The sequence below is a fragment of the Coturnix japonica genome, chromosome 1 (genome assembly GCF_001577835.2).
Source record: "Coturnix japonica isolate 7356 chromosome 1, Coturnix japonica 2.1, whole genome shotgun sequence".
Classification (NCBI taxonomy): domain Eukaryota; kingdom Metazoa; phylum Chordata; class Aves; order Galliformes; family Phasianidae; genus Coturnix; species Coturnix japonica.
This window is the reverse complement of record NC_029516.1, coordinates 52,856,044-52,871,332: the sequence shown is the minus strand read 5'-3', so window position 1 is coordinate 52,871,332 and position 15,289 is coordinate 52,856,044. Positions and strand designations below refer to the sequence as shown.

The following is a 15,289-nucleotide window of genomic DNA, read 5'->3' as shown; positions in this document are numbered from 1 at the left end:
CTGGTGTCCACTGGGTTGTGCTGGGGCAACAGAAGGAGCCTGGCAGACTGCCCCGAGTTCCCTGCAGCCTCCAGACCCTTGGTTTGTGTGAGCTGAAAGGGAGGTATCTGTGAGGTCCCATTCTCCAAATTATTATTCCTTGATTATTATGCTCCCCAGAATCAATTTTTGGCACCCCTTTGGGAAGACTTTAGGTGGGAGTAGGAAAGATGTTCAACCTTGCTCTGCTGTTGTTGTTCCAACATCTTCTTGTCATGGACAGTTCGGGCACACCTGTATTGGGCCTTAATCCAGAAAATTGCTGAAGTCGTGGATGAGGGAGTTGAATATCTCTCTGCCTTACAGTAACTCAAGTCATTGTGGAGGTGGTGCCATTTGTTGACCACACAGTGACAGCAAGCATCTCCATTCTCTGTCCAGGCTGCCCACCTACTCCTTCAGATGGGAAAGTCCTCACGGCTGCTTTTCCCGACCAACCCTGTCTGAACAATGGAGTCTGACCCAAGTTTCCATGTGAGTTGGTAAGCTCCTCCTAGTTTTCTTTAAAAATAGCATACACTTGACTCTTTCTAGCAGATTTCAGAATTGATTTGCATTGATTTACTGCATGGTGTTTCAACATGCTGTGCTAGACGAGTGAAATGAGCCAACTGAAAGCCACTGCTGTGTGGGCAAGAGTGAAAACAGGAAGAGTAAGATACAGATATTACTGTCAGCACAGTTCATGGAGAGGAGCCATTTTCCCCTTCACTCTGAGCAATAGGCATTTCTGCTTTGCATGACTAAGAACACAGCACTATCTTCCCTTTAATTCTTGCTTGTTGTTACCTCGTTGTTATCTTTTTGTTTGAATGACTAAGCAGCTCTGATGGGGAAATACAGCTCGCTATTTTTTTTGTCCTGTGGACAAATGCCTGTGTAGAGGAGCAGTGAAGCTCAGCTTGGTTGCTATTTTAAACATCTAATTTTTGCTGCTTGACCTGTGTGACTGAGTTAAGGTCACGGGAAAGTGCATCCTTCTTTTTTTCTTTCAGTTGAGAAAATGTGCTTTGGGCTGATGCTAATTATTCTGATTTCTGGAAATAAAGATAAAAAGGAACCTTAATTCTATCCACTTCTCGGAGTGGATAGCATCTTCTCGGAGGAATTCTCTTAGCCCTTATAAGCATCATCCTTCAGTTTTCTCTTCAAAAGTAAGGACATCAGCTATCCCATGAAGAACAGCAGCACAGAGTGTTTTCTAGTAGAAGGATGAGTATAGCATAGCTGTCAGTCCTGCTGCATTCTTAGTTTATATAGTGCCATTAGTCTGACTGTCATCTCTTCTGTGTTATTACTTGCAGTTACTTTATATGTTGGGAGTAGTTGATATGCTGGAGGGCAAGGCTGCCATCATCCTGGGAGTCACAAACAAGGATCTGGGTGACAGGAGCATCATGAAGTTCAAGACTTCAAATGTGAAGTCTTGCATCTTGTAAACAGAGACACCATGCAACAGTACAAACTGGGGACAGGCTGGACATCGAGCTGAATGTGAGTTGAGAATGTGCCATTGTGTGAATGAGAGCCAAGCGCAAAAGACACTGGGCTGCATTAATAACAGCAGAGGCAGCAGGTTGAGGTAAGTGATTGTTTTCCTCTGTCCTGCACTTGTGAAGCCATATCTGGCATAATGTGACCATTTCTGGCTCACCAGTAGGAAAAAAAGTTGATAAACAGAAGTGATACTAGTGAGTGGCTGCTGATGTGGTCAGGGAGCGGAGGTACAAAATGTACAAGGAAAAGCTGAGGGAGCTGGGTATGCTAAGCCCTAAGAAGAGAAGGCTGCATAGTAGGGATAACAGAGAAAGAGCTTGGAGCCTTAATTGCCACTTGATTCTCAAAACTGCCTCTTCCCATGCTTGGAAAAGCACACATGGCTGTGGTACAACTGAGAGGAACAGAAGTAGCAGAAAAGTAACAGGGCTGTAGGATTGCTGTGGAAGGTTCCCAGTGAGCCAGTGTGTGCCTGGTCCCCTGCAAAATATTTCCATCTCTTCACCTGTGCCAGTGTCAGATAAATTGCTTGTGTGGCCCTGGTCCAACAGACAGGGCCAAGCTTTGTTGAAGGCCAGCCATAGGTGGCAGGAGGAGAGGTGGGAACACCTCCAAACTGTCATAAGAGGGTAAACCAGTGTCTGTTGTCTGACACGGGAATCAGTGGGCAGGTTTCTGCTTCACAGCTCTGCCTGTATCAGACAATCTGTCACTTATAGAGACAATTAAAAAGAGCTCTGTGTTGCTGTCCGCAGGGGGGAGAGCAGGGGCTCTGCAGTGAGCGTGACCAGGAGGTGCTGGCATTTGTTCCCTCAGTGATGTCACCTGCAGCAGAGATGCCTGGAGAATATCAGGCTGCTTATCTCAGCCTCAGCTCATCCTTGCTGTAATACAGAAAAGGTCACGCTTGTGGCTACTGTGCAAGGCTCCCTCAAAGCCTGCCCGGCAGCTGCAAATGAATATGAAAGGGAAAAAGAACTGTAGCTCTTTTTCAGTAATGCAAAGAAAAGGAATGCGGCTGCAACGTGTTATTACATTGAGAACATGTACACTTGCCAGATACATTCTGTTCCTTTTCCCTGAGCAGATAATCCACAGGGAAACCAAGGTATTGCTGCTGCTGTCAGCTAATGAGGCTGTTCCTTTAGTTCTCACTGACAGGTCTGGGGCTGGAGTTCCTGGAGTCTGTCCTTGCCTGTGCTCCCATGCAGGGGGATGCTGCTCTGGCCCTGAGCTTCCCTTCTTCCTACACTTTCCCTTAAAAATAAGAAGGCTTGTCAGAAGGAGACAAAAGACACTGTGGAAGAGATGACAACTTTGTCACTTTTGCTTCCCTCATAATGGTGTGTGAGTTTTCTTGGAGGGAATCAGGCAGTTCTGGGATCCTGAGGGCAAAGCTTCACGAGGCCCTTCACACTGATGTCGTACTACTCTGTTACCCTTCTGCAGAGCAAGGACACTGATTTGGAGCTACTGCAGCACTAGAATACTTCGTATTAGCTTACCCAATTGCTTGGTGTATTCATAGTATAGCTACTCTAATAAACAGAAAAAAGGTCTTCATTTTCTCTGTTCCTGTTACAGTTACACTGGCAGAAGGGTGGAGGCAGCCACCATATCCCAATGACTCTGAAATGCTTGCAACCAAATTGCAGCACTGCTCCATGCATTTTAACTGGGTCATGGAGTGAAAGCCATTTGAATTCTTCATGCTCTGCATCTTTCAAGTAACTGCAGTTTAAGGACTCGTTTTCATGTTAATTTTCCCACTTACATGTTTAAAACCTCACTCAGAGTGATGCAAATAGAGTCGTATCTCAATCTATTCCGAATATGAAACCAACCAAGTGTCAGCATAAAATTGACCCCACATTATAACTTCAGACATTGTAGCTTTTTGCATTATGCTTTTAAGGAGGTGAAAAACAAAGGACTCCACGTCCACATCTCTGCCAAAAATGAAAGTTTTCTGATGAAGCGCAGAACAAGGTGCTGCTTCATGCATCCATGTCTTTGAAACACTTTTTTTTAGACCAAGCCAAAGGCTTACACTGCTTTGTCTGACCCGGATCCCATACAGCTTCTCTGTCATTCCAACTTTTGCCATTTTGCCAGAACATGGCTCCTAAAATCAGTCCCGTTCTCTCCAACCAATGGGACTGATGTGACATTCATTAAGTGAGGTTTTGTGCTGGAATGAGATTTAAAGCTGAGGGAAGGGGCTACCGAGTTCTTCTCCTGACCTTACCCGCAGCCTTTGCTACAGTCAATGTTTAACATATCTGTGCTTCAGTTGGCCTGCATGCCTCAAGGTCCTCTTCCCCAACCCCAATGGAATGTGAGTATCCACATGGGTTGAACTAGATGATCTCCAGAAGTCCCCTCCAACCTCTATCATTCTGTGATTCTGTGATCCAGCTCAGGTCTTCCTCTCCATCTTCTGCCAGCACAAAATGGGAATTACAGTTGAGCAGGAATTGGGAAGGCGTTGTGTCAGATTCACTTGCTGGTGTGGTGGTAGAAGTGGCTCTTGCAGCAATGGGACAGCCTTGCTAAGCTGAGCTGTTGAGAGTGGCTTAAGTGGCTGCCTGTGGCAAGGACAGTGGTTGTAAGAAAAATGGGGCTGTTGGGTTGGACAGAACTGAGGAGAGACTCTGGAGATGAGGTCAAGGAGAAAGAAGCTGAATTAGACAAGTGATTCAAAGCAGATGGCACTCTTCAAATGACCAGGCAGGAGGGGCAGCTTCAGAAGCAAGACAGAATGATATCTGGACAGAAAAAAAAAAAAAAAAAAAAAAAAGAAAAGGCTAATAAATGAATGATATGGATTTTATTGCAGAAATATGCAGCAAAAGAATTTAATTACAGTCATGATTTATTAAAATGAGCTGGGAAGCGTCCCAGTTCAGAGAGGCTTTTTATAGAGGAGGCAGCCAACATATTGCCTATCAAATTAGCAAGAGAGATTTGTGGACATAGGATGCAGAAAATGGCAGCCACCGGGTGAATGGAAGTGAAGTGTGTCTGCAAATCACATTTTGACAAATGAGGGAGAAGACAGTCTTGGCTCATCACAGCCACTCCTCTGTATGTGTCTGTTTCTTTTTTCCCAATCCAGAGCAGAAGCATTTGTCCCTTCAAACAGCCATCCTGCATTTGGTTCTTTCAGTGCTGTGAAGTTCATCAATATTCATCAGGACTGGAGAGGCAGGGAGACTAATTTTCAGCTGAGGCAGCTGGGTGACTCACTGTCAGCACCAGCACCAGCAACAAGGCCAGATTCTTTGCCTTTCAGCATCTCCCACCATCCTACAGTGGGAAATCTGCACAGCCGCTGCAGTAATGCTAGCAGAAAGGACCTGCAGCAGTGGCTGCTCTTTTGCTGGCGTGCCTTATGCTGATGCTTGCAGCAAATCCTTTTAGGTTTGAGGGCTGTGACCCGGCACGGACTCTGGTGGTGTCTGTGTGGGTGGTGGCAGGTCCAGGCGGATGTCCACTTAGTCATGTCTGGAGGCTGACAAATGACATCACCTCTGACAGGTTTGGCTGACTCACGCTGGCTCTGGTAGATTAGAAGCGATTCCAGTCTAACCACATATTTTTCTTTATCAGATAGCCGGCGGAGGTGAATATTGCACCCCTCTGAGGAGAAGAAAATCCCACAGGCAAGCAGAGAGCAAGATTGACATTTCTCATTATTTCTGTACTCCAGGTAATATATATAAACTCTTTTCTTTTTCCTTTTTTTTCCCCCTTTTTCTGGGAGCCCTTCAGACCAAGCAAATGAAGACATTTCCTCTGCACAGTCAGTGACACTCCAAAAGGTCTGATCTGCTCTCTGAAATGTCCACTGCTTTTGCTGTGGCCCTCAGGCTGTGACTCAGTGATCTCAGGCACACGCTATGGCTACCCCAGAATCTCAGATTGTGCTTTGACCCAAGTATTTACCGTACTGAATAGAAACTATTTCTGGTACTACAATGTCTTTTATCCACTTGCAAATCTCCATCTAATCTGACCGTCCTTATCTATAAGCGGAGAGAATGAAAAGCAGAGATGTAAAACCCAAAGCTTAAGCACATATTTTTTGCAGCTGTTTAATGTTCATAGCATTCTCATGTTGTGAAGAACATGCAGAGTTTCTGCATTCTTTCTACTGGGTGCACTCGTCACCAAAACAGACTTGTTATCAGTTTGGGATGCAAACTGACCTGGTGTCACTGCAATTTTCCTGTTTTCATGTGTGAGTTTGGTTTTCTTTTGGCATATAGGCACTTAAAGCTGATCCAAAGTCATTCAAAAGCTCAGCAGATGCTTCTGTGAATCTCTCCTGTGTTTAGAAGTGGAAATGAAGCACAAAACCAGGTTCTTTCTGTGCTCTCCCAAATTATGAATTTTATTCTTTGTGATATAACACAGTTTACATGTCATCTAGTTTATCATTTTTGAAGAAGACATGAAGTAAAATATCAAGTTCTCCCTGACAAAGCCTTGTAGGACTTCAGGAACTGCTGTCTTCTGTACAGGTCCTTGCCAGTTCAACAGCACCCTCTGAGCTGACAGCAGAAGGGGTGAGTGAGGGCTGTGTGCAGTACAAGGAGCCAACACTGCTAATAAAACAGAAACTAACCACAGATTTTGTGAACTTTTCTATCCTGGATTATGCAGGAGATCAGAAAAGAAGATTTTCAGAGTCTCTTCCACCAACACTTGCAACTTACTCTTGGGAACTGGTATTATCAGATGAGTATGGACTAGATGATCTCCAGAGGTCTCTTCCAACCCCTACGGCTCTGTGATTCTGATTCTAATCTCACAAAGAACGTGGGACTAACATTCCTGAGCTTAAGAATCAAAGGGTGTTTTTCAAACCATTTTTATGAGGAGGCAGAAAGACTTTGGTTTTGCTTTCTGGTCTGAAAATATCAATAGTTTGTTTCATTTTTAAACAGAGCCACAGGAATCATAGATCAAAGAACCATAGAACAGTTTGGGTTGGGAGGGACCTCAAAGCCCACCCAGCTTCAACCCCCTGCTGTGTGCAGGGCTGCCCCTCACCAGCTCAGCTGCCCAGAGCCCCATTCAACCTGCCCCTAGGGATGGGGCACCCACAGCTTCAGGTGAGCCAGCTCCTCATCGCCCACTCAGTAGAATATTTCTGTCTAGCATCTAACCCAAATGGCTACAGGTTTGCTGTTTAGACACAATAATGCACAGATGGGCTTTGTATTTATCAGAACCAGCTGAGATGCTGACTGGAGGAAAACTATTATTGTCATGACTGACCAGAGTCTGGCAGCATTCTTTGTTGTTTGTGGCTTATTCTTGAAATTAGTTTTCAGCGACTAAACTGACCTCTCTGTAAGCTGAGCTCAGAAGATGAAGGCCAGTAATGGGAGAAGAAGGAACACATCTCAAGGCAAAAGGTTTAACCCTCTGCCTCTCGGTAACTGGAAATCCACCATCATTTTATTTGCACCGATTAAAGGTGAACAACACAGCTCTGTGTAGGATTTCTTGCCTCTGAGACACATTTAGTTAATTCTTACCTCTTACTTTGTTTTCTACTCTAGGATAAATCTTGCTATGGGAAGAGGGGTGTAGGAAACACGAGGTGGTGATTTTCAGTGACAAAGTTTCAACGATGGCATTGGAATCTTCAGCCATAGTATCCACAAGGGAGGAATTATAATTGCAAAATGCTATTTAAAATAATGGCGTGTTTTAGAAGAGCCTCCAAAGTCTCCCATAATATTTGCAGATAATCTCAGTTTGCCAGTCTGTCAAGTAATTATTCTCCATCTGTGATATCCAGTGATAACCAGTTAAGACTTTTAAACTCACTTTTACCAACACTGGTGAGCTCATCACTCGCCTGCTGAAAGAACAGAACACAAACATTAAAACAGTGCAAAGGTAATGTATTTATGATTGTAGCATGCAGTCAAACCTGCATAATAACTACTAATTAAAGTGTTAAGGCCTTAATTTTAGAAAGACAGAGAGGCTTTCTGCTTTTGTACAGTACTACACACACATCATTTTTATGCTTTGCTTTCTGCGATTAGTGACCAAGGTCTGGCATGAGACAATTTTATTTAATCAGCTGCATGCATTAAATACCAGCAGCTTGCAATTAGACATTCTTTTGTATCAGATAGAATGCCTCATGCTGCTATTTGCTCCTGACCTCAGATCCCTGAGTGGCAGAGACTTCTGCTGTCTTTGGGTAGGAGCTCAGTGCAATTGAAAATGCTTTTTCTTTCACACGCATTCTTGCCCCTCAGACTAAACAGAGCAACTTCAGAAGTGCACCAGAAGTTCCTTTAAAAAACAGACTGGGAAGGAAAGGTGGGAATGAGCAAAACCTCTTCCCCATGCCTTAACGCTTTTTTTGAGTACAGTGTTGGTTTGCAATGCTTAAGTATCATTTTGTACATTACACGTTAGCACTGAGTACCTAAACCAAGAGACTCGTGCTTCGCATTTGCTTTGCACATCTATTTTATCGGGTTCTGTGCTCGTAGCACCATTTTTTTTCCCAACTGTAGTATCACAAGTGGACACTAGAGAGCTCCTTTTACCAAAGGCATCTATCCAGCGCGAGGGCAGAACCCTGTGAGGTGCGTACAGAGCATTCCTCCTTTCTTCATGTAACACAGTTTTACTCATTTTTCATTTTTATGTTAAAAATTAATATTCCCAAGGGAAAGCTATCTTTGCCAGAAAGAGCAATGGCTGCAGCTGTAGCTCCACGTCTCCTACCCCAAACAAGACAGAGATTTCATAGGAGTAGTAACTTGGGAACTAATTATACAATTTCAGAGATAAGAAAAAGTAAATCAAATGCTGCCAGTGTGGAAATTATAATTAAGTTTTCCTCTGAATAACAAACACACTCCATATGTAATTTATTATGACTATTACTATATTAATAATAGTAATAGCCTATACCAAGCACCTATGGAGAGTACATGTTTTTGTCTAAATTGCTGGGTTATAGTCGCGGATGCAGTCTGAATGCCAAACAGCTCTCTGCAGTCATTCTGCTGATAACCTTAAGCCTTATAACACCCAGGCTATTGCTAAACACTGCTTTATTAGCAAGTGATATAACAGGATGACGACTGGACCTACTTTTTTCATTAGCTGTGTTTGACCCGTTCCCCCAGTTGCCTTTACCCTATCAGTCATTAATTCAAAACCAAAACAAAATCTCCTCTGCTGTCACCGTAAGGGCATATGCATTCCTGCTTCTCTGATTTTGGCATAAGCACAGCCTGCTGCAAGATGCTGTAATGATGTGACATCTTATCGTATTGCCCATTAGGGATTTTGACTTAGGGTTGTTTTACAGATAGCTGTGTTCTGAGGTCAGCAGTGCGAGGGCACCACATTTTGTCTCCAAAGCAAAGCCCTGTCCCACTCTTACCTCAGAATCTTGAGGTGCAAAGATTGAAAGAGCCCATAGGAAAACTTTAGAAAGGCTGAGTAAAGCCTTGCTCCAGCCCTCCCTGTGCTCCATCATGGTTCTTGGCCAGGGCAGAGAAGTACCTCCCTCTATGAAGAGCTGTCACGACAGGGCCTTGCAGGTGTGCTGTCAGCTCCTGCCTGTGTTCCCTGCCCAAGGTAGGTTAGGGCACATCTCCTAACTTTCCTGTACCTCTGCTGCTTCAGGTTTTTTGAATGGTAGAGCTACAAGTCTTATTTTATTCCACCATCTCTTTGCCTTGTTCCCCTGCTCAGTCTGGGATCTGGTTGGTTTTACCTAGAAAGCCAAATAAACCATGTTCTGAATTCTGAGGTATCCTTTCTTCCAGGACAGCCCAACTGTATTAATGCCAGTGAGCTGAAATATTCCATTAACATCTGTTCACTTTGTTTCCAAAACCAGCAAGTGACAATATTAGCAGAACCAGACTTTAATGGTAGCTTTTCTTTGTTCTTTTCAACCCACGGTCTTTTGAAGATGTAATGGTAAAAGATAGATGAGATTTTCAGCTTAGGGCAGCTTCAAGCAGGCTGACCAAGGAGGTCAGCGTGGGAAGGGGAGGCTGCCTTTTGATTCATCTGGAAGTCTTGTCTCTTACAAGCTGCTCTGTGTGAGCCTTGGCCAGGTTGATATGCAACTCTGACTTTGTCCGTGCAGATCAGGGCTCCAGCAAGACACTCATCGTCTCTCCTTCTAAACTGCCTTAATGCACCCAGAAAATCCTCTCTACCTTTGAGAACAGAGGGTCTCTAATGATAGAAACTGTAAGGAAATCCAACCATCACTGCCAAACTGCAGCGAACAAAATCAAAGGGCGGGGTGAAGTCAGGGCTGGAGTGGCTCTTATAAAAACCCCAGTTCTCCAAACATTGTGTTTCGTTGTTTCCAGCCCTGGGAGCTCATGTTACACACTGGACAAACCTATCAGGGCCCTGTCATTCCTCAGTCAGTTTTACGGGATGATAGAAGCCCGAAAAGTTAAAAACCAGTTTAACATATTAAAAAACTTAATGGGATTCCCACTAAGTTCATCTGGGAAAACAAAGAAGGAAATACCTTGGGATGTATTTTCTCCACGGGGAGAATACGTGGTCCCCATAGGCAAGAACAGCAAGGTGGGGAGAGAGAAGCTTGCAATATTTCACAAAGGAAATTAAAATGTGATTCCTGTTGAGTCACCCCCTCTCCCCTAAATATTTTGGAGGGTGGACTTACTTAGGGAGAATGAGACTCTTAACAGAATTTGTGTAAATCATTATTTAATGATCACGATCCATAGGCTATTCTTCTCATCGAGGGGTAAGCCACTGTCAAGCCAGACTAATAGGAGTTTATAGACCAGCAGTGAGTGTAAGCGGTCTTGGTGACACAAATACAAACCCAGCAGCTCAGCTTACTGCAGCTTAGAATGGATTAATGTCCTGTGGCAGATGCCAGCCTCGTGCCAAAAAGACTAACCCAGTCTTTATGAATTTCCTGTTCCTCACAATGGTTGAACTACGTCAATACTGAGATAACTAGAAATAGCCCCAATTCACAAGCTGTGGATCTCTGCGGCACTCCTTCAAAGTCAGACTGTGCCTGAATTTTCCTTGAGGCTCCTTTACAGCCCTTGCCTATTCAGAGCAAGCTCACTATGTTCTCTTACTAATTTCATCAACAGAGCCGTTTAAGCAGTGATAACCCTCAGGAAGTTAATTTGTTTTCTCCCCATCTTTTCCCAAGAAAGAATTAAGAGTGGAGTTCTGTGGTTTGATAGAGTGGTTTGTTTGCTACTATTATTAGTTTTGTTTGTACCAGAGAGCATTGGCCTTCTGCACTGAGATGATGATGGGGATCATGAAAATCCTGTTTTTTTGTTTTGTTGTTGTTTTTTGCAGGCTGTGCAAGGAAACACTCATCGTTCTTGAAGCAGAATCTAGGGAAGCTCTGTCTCAGCATACACGACCTCTACTGCACAAAGAGAAAGGTTGCGTTGTGCCTGGGGAACAAAGCTCTGGAATGAAGTCTATAACAGCTAAGATATGCTGGGCCACGGAGCATCTTTGCAAGTCTCTAAACAGCCCACAGGAAAATCACAGAAGGACCCTGTGAGTGGCAGTTATGTAAGACGAAACTTGAGCCAAGCCATTGGGTGCCATATCCCAGGGATGGGAGAAAATGGCAGGTGTGATGAGCTGGGGCTGGCTGTGTTCATGGAGTTTCTGTGCTGCCTGGAGTTTTCTCACTTGGAAAGCTTCATATGTTGCTATTTTGCATTGCTCTGGAATCATAATGGAAAGTAGGAAAGCACAAACAAGTGAACCCAGAGTATCATAAAACAGCCTAGAATGAAATTTTTGGTCTAGTAGTGGTGACAGAAAACACAAGTGAGGGGTTTTGCTGAGCAGCTTTAGTGGCAGTGAGCACCCTGGAAATACAAACTGGCTGGGTTTGATGCCTACTTCTTTCAGGCTGCAAAAGCTGCCCAGAAATCTTTCAGAGTTCCACTGCAGAGACCCTAGGAGTGTTTCAGCTGATTTGCAGATGACTTCTGGCATTGGCCTGAAGCCGTGGGAAATGAGAAGCTCCAAAATTAGGCAAAACTCAGTATTTTCTTTTAAGTTGTTTAAAAATACAGGTTATACGTTCCTAACAGTTGAGAAGAAAGCTAGAGTGGCACCAGGCTGGAGAATGGAGTGTTGGTGTGCATAAGGAAACATGGGAGAAATCACCTCTTTGGAGAGAAGGTGTGATCCCAGAGCCTGGGAGGAAGGAGCCCTGTGGCACCCACTGAGAGGAGGAGGAGCTGGAATCCTGAGCTTGTATTTGCCTGGGAAATAAGTGGAAAAACACTTGTATGTCCCTACAGAGCATTTCAGGCAAGCCAGACATTGTATCCACTCAGGTGGATAAATAGTCAAGTGTCATTAGTACATGTAGCTCTTATTGACAACCTTGCCAAACCCATTTTGTAACACAGCTGTAACCATGCAACAAAGCACTGTGAGCTAAAACAGGACAGAGGTGATTTTACTTCAAACAAAACAAGGTTTACACATTCACATACCCTCATGCTTCCAAACATCAAAATGAATGGCTCCAAGTGCTTCAGCCCAGGTGACTGTGGTGGTGAAGATGGAAAAGGCATGTAGGTATCTCAACATGTCTCCTTGGTTCTTCATGGACTGGAAGCCAAGTGCTGCTCTGGGATCTTCTGAGTTGACAGTGTGATCTTTTGTTTCTTCATCCTGTTCCATCCCTGGCTTAGTGTTTACTTTTCTGTCCTTATCTGGCTGTTTTATGGCTCCAAGCCTGTTTTTTCTTCCTTTCATCACTTCTTGAGAGCTCTGGTTTATTAGCCTGTCCTTCATTTTGCTCGCTGCGTTGACTGTCTTCAATGTGAGGAGGTTCTGGTAAGCCTCACACAGACCTGTTGGCACCTCGATGACCTGCTGGCTGAGGTGCCATCTGCACCTGCCATTCCACTCTTCTCTCTGGTGTTCCCACACTTAGGTAATCACTCACATACAGAAAGTTCTTAACATTTTTATTAAAAATTCCTCACACCTTGCAACATATGTTACCCATCTACAGCAGATCCTCAAGAGTGTAGATGACTACTGAAGAAGCAAGGATCTCTAAGGAGGGTCCACTTAAGCCCACCTCCCAGGTCTGAAGGTCATTTAAGCATATGGAACAACGCAGAGAGAAAAGGGAGCACTGAAAAGCTGCTCCAGTAATTCCCAGCTGCCTCTTCCCTGCTCCACTTTCTCCTGATGCTGCCCTTTTCAATTGCCCACTGAACTGAGGTTTGGAATTATTTCTCTTGAGAAACTGCACAGAGTTTTATTGCTTTGATTTTAACTGATCTATTGGCTGCCTGTGCATTTCTCAGCCACTTTCCGAAAACAGCAGCTGGTATGCTGGTATGGGTGGTGTTTGCAGGTGAAAAGTGGAGCTGCCTAATAGCTTTCCAGCTGATATAGCACCAGCATTGGATTAGGTCATTGTAATGGCAGCTGAAAACTTTGCTTTAACACAGCTTGAACGGCTCAGTACACCTCAGTTTGGTGAGAAGAAGCGGTGCCCGGTGTGGCCGGTTGATGTACTTCTGTCTCAAGTGTTTGTTCAACGCAAGCACCAGAAAGTTGAGCACAGTGAAATAAAAGCAGATCTGCTTGCAAAAACAAAACTGAACAAAAATCACCTGAAAGAAAAATCCATGTTCCTTTCTCAGTAGCTTTTATGAAAACTTTCTCCTTCCTCACATTGCAGTGACTCCATGAGGATCATTCTACAATATGGAGTTTAATATGTGTACTAAAATTTATTCCAGCTGTTGCTAATCATAGAGATATGAATAATGTTATTATACAGGGAAAAATCTTGACTAGACTCGGTGCAGATTTATTCATTTGTAATTTTTCCATCTTAAATCCAAATATTAAAAGCCAGATGAAAGGAAGGAAAGGTAATTGTAACCACTGGCTTCTACTTCAGCGTGATGAAATTGAGCTTGCTCAGTAATCAAAGAATAAGTGTAGAGATTTTTATCAGAGTATCTGATTTTATCAGACCATTTGCAGGGTCTGCAATTCAATAGAAACCAGGGATGCCAGATCTTTCGTATAAATCACTTCAGGGAGAGGTCTGCTGCCGGGTTACAGCTCAGACATGGCCAGAAAAAGTCCAGCTGAAGCTGAATAGGGAACACACTTGGGGTCTTCAAACTCTGCCATTACTGCAGCATGTAAACTTCTAAGAGGCGATTACATTGAGAAATGTGCTGCCAGCTCTGAAGGCTGAGTCTGGTCATAGAATCATAGAATCATAGAATCGTAGAATCGTAGAATCATAGAATCATAGAATCATAGAATCATAGAATCATAGAATCATAGAATCATAGAATCATAGAATGGTTTGAGTTGGAAGAGACCTTTAAGCTCATCCAGTTCCATCCCCCTGCTATAGGCAGGGATACCTCCCTCTAGACCAGGTTGCTCAAAGCCGCATCCAGCCTGGCTTGAATGCTTCCAGGGAGTGGGCATCCACAACCTCTCTGAGCAACCTGTGCCAGTGTCTCACCACCATCACAGTAAAGAATTGTTTCCTGATATTTAGTCCAAGTCTACTAATTCAGTTCAGTCCTCGATCAGAAATGCGTCCTTCACCTCACCAAAGTCAGATTCTTCTTCACAATCCAGTGCCTCCATACAATAGTGTTATAAATTCCATCCACTAAGTATGGATCTGGGTTCTGTGTCCAAACCTATTTATTTCTTATGCCGCATTTATTTCCAGTACCCAACCATACAGAAATTTACCCATGCCTTCGCACAGCAGGAAGCATGTGGTGCCTGAGTTACTAATGTCCATTTCTCAGGAAAGCGGTCCTTTAAAAACAACTTCTCTCCATCAAGATCCTCTCTTCAAACAGCCTCACACTCATGCTGGTCTGTTTGTGGTGAGAATCAGTGTCCCAGCAACAGCAGAAATGCAGTTTGCACTGTAAGAGAAGGAAATAAATGTTGGGTCATCTAAGAGTCCTTCATGCACTCAGCTGAAAATAAGACTACCCTGAATTTTCCCTTTTTCATTTTTGTGGTTCTGAGTCATTTGTTGATTTCCTTGGGAGGAGGGGAAGAAAAAGAAGAAAATCTAGAACTGTCTTGTAGTTAATCAGTTCTAGATAGATGGATAAGTGACAGCTCATATGACTCAGGCCCTTTAGGCTGCACTTATCCCTTGTTCTTATGCTATAAAACACAAAGGCAAGACTGAGAACTCTCTCTTTAGCCTTGGGAAAGTTCTGCAGTACTTCTGGAGAAGGAAAACTGCAGATCAACAGTGATTCAGAACAGAAAAATGCTCCCTTTTCCACTCCCCATCCCACCACGTGGCTCCACACCCCCAAAGCAAGCACGCAAGAATGTCTGTCAGACCATGGATGCTGCAGCCCCCATGGGGGCTTAAAGGACCTCTGCAATCCTGCCATTAGACTAAAGCTTAAACTGGGTCTCTCCAAAGGCAGAAAAGGCATTTGTTGTATGAGCTGAAAAAAGGATTCCCTCTAATCCAGTAGCAATTACGGCAAGTTTTTTTTTTTTTTCTGCTTGAAATCTCTGGTTTTACACGAGCATATGAAGCAGGTGTCAAATGGATCTAAAAATGGGTCACGGAGGATTCTGTTGCTTGCCGTCTGTCAGTGATGGGGAATGCACATCCATAGGGATGCACCGAGTACCGTGCAGTATCTCCTTGCTGATACAGCTCTGTAGA

The 15,289-nt window shown here is 43.9% G+C and overlaps 1 long non-coding RNA gene across 1 annotated transcript; it reads left to right on the top strand.

Annotated features, from left to right (window-relative positions):
- Positions 1 to 1,316: 1,316 nt before the first annotated feature.
- LOC107315512 lies at positions 1,317 to 13,869 on the top strand. The gene is made up of 3 exons (XR_004307763.1): positions 1,317 to 1,621; positions 5,149 to 5,248; positions 10,909 to 13,869. It is a non-coding gene; the product is annotated as an uncharacterized LOC107315512 (long non-coding RNA).
- Positions 13,870 to 15,289: the final 1,420 nt, after the last annotated feature.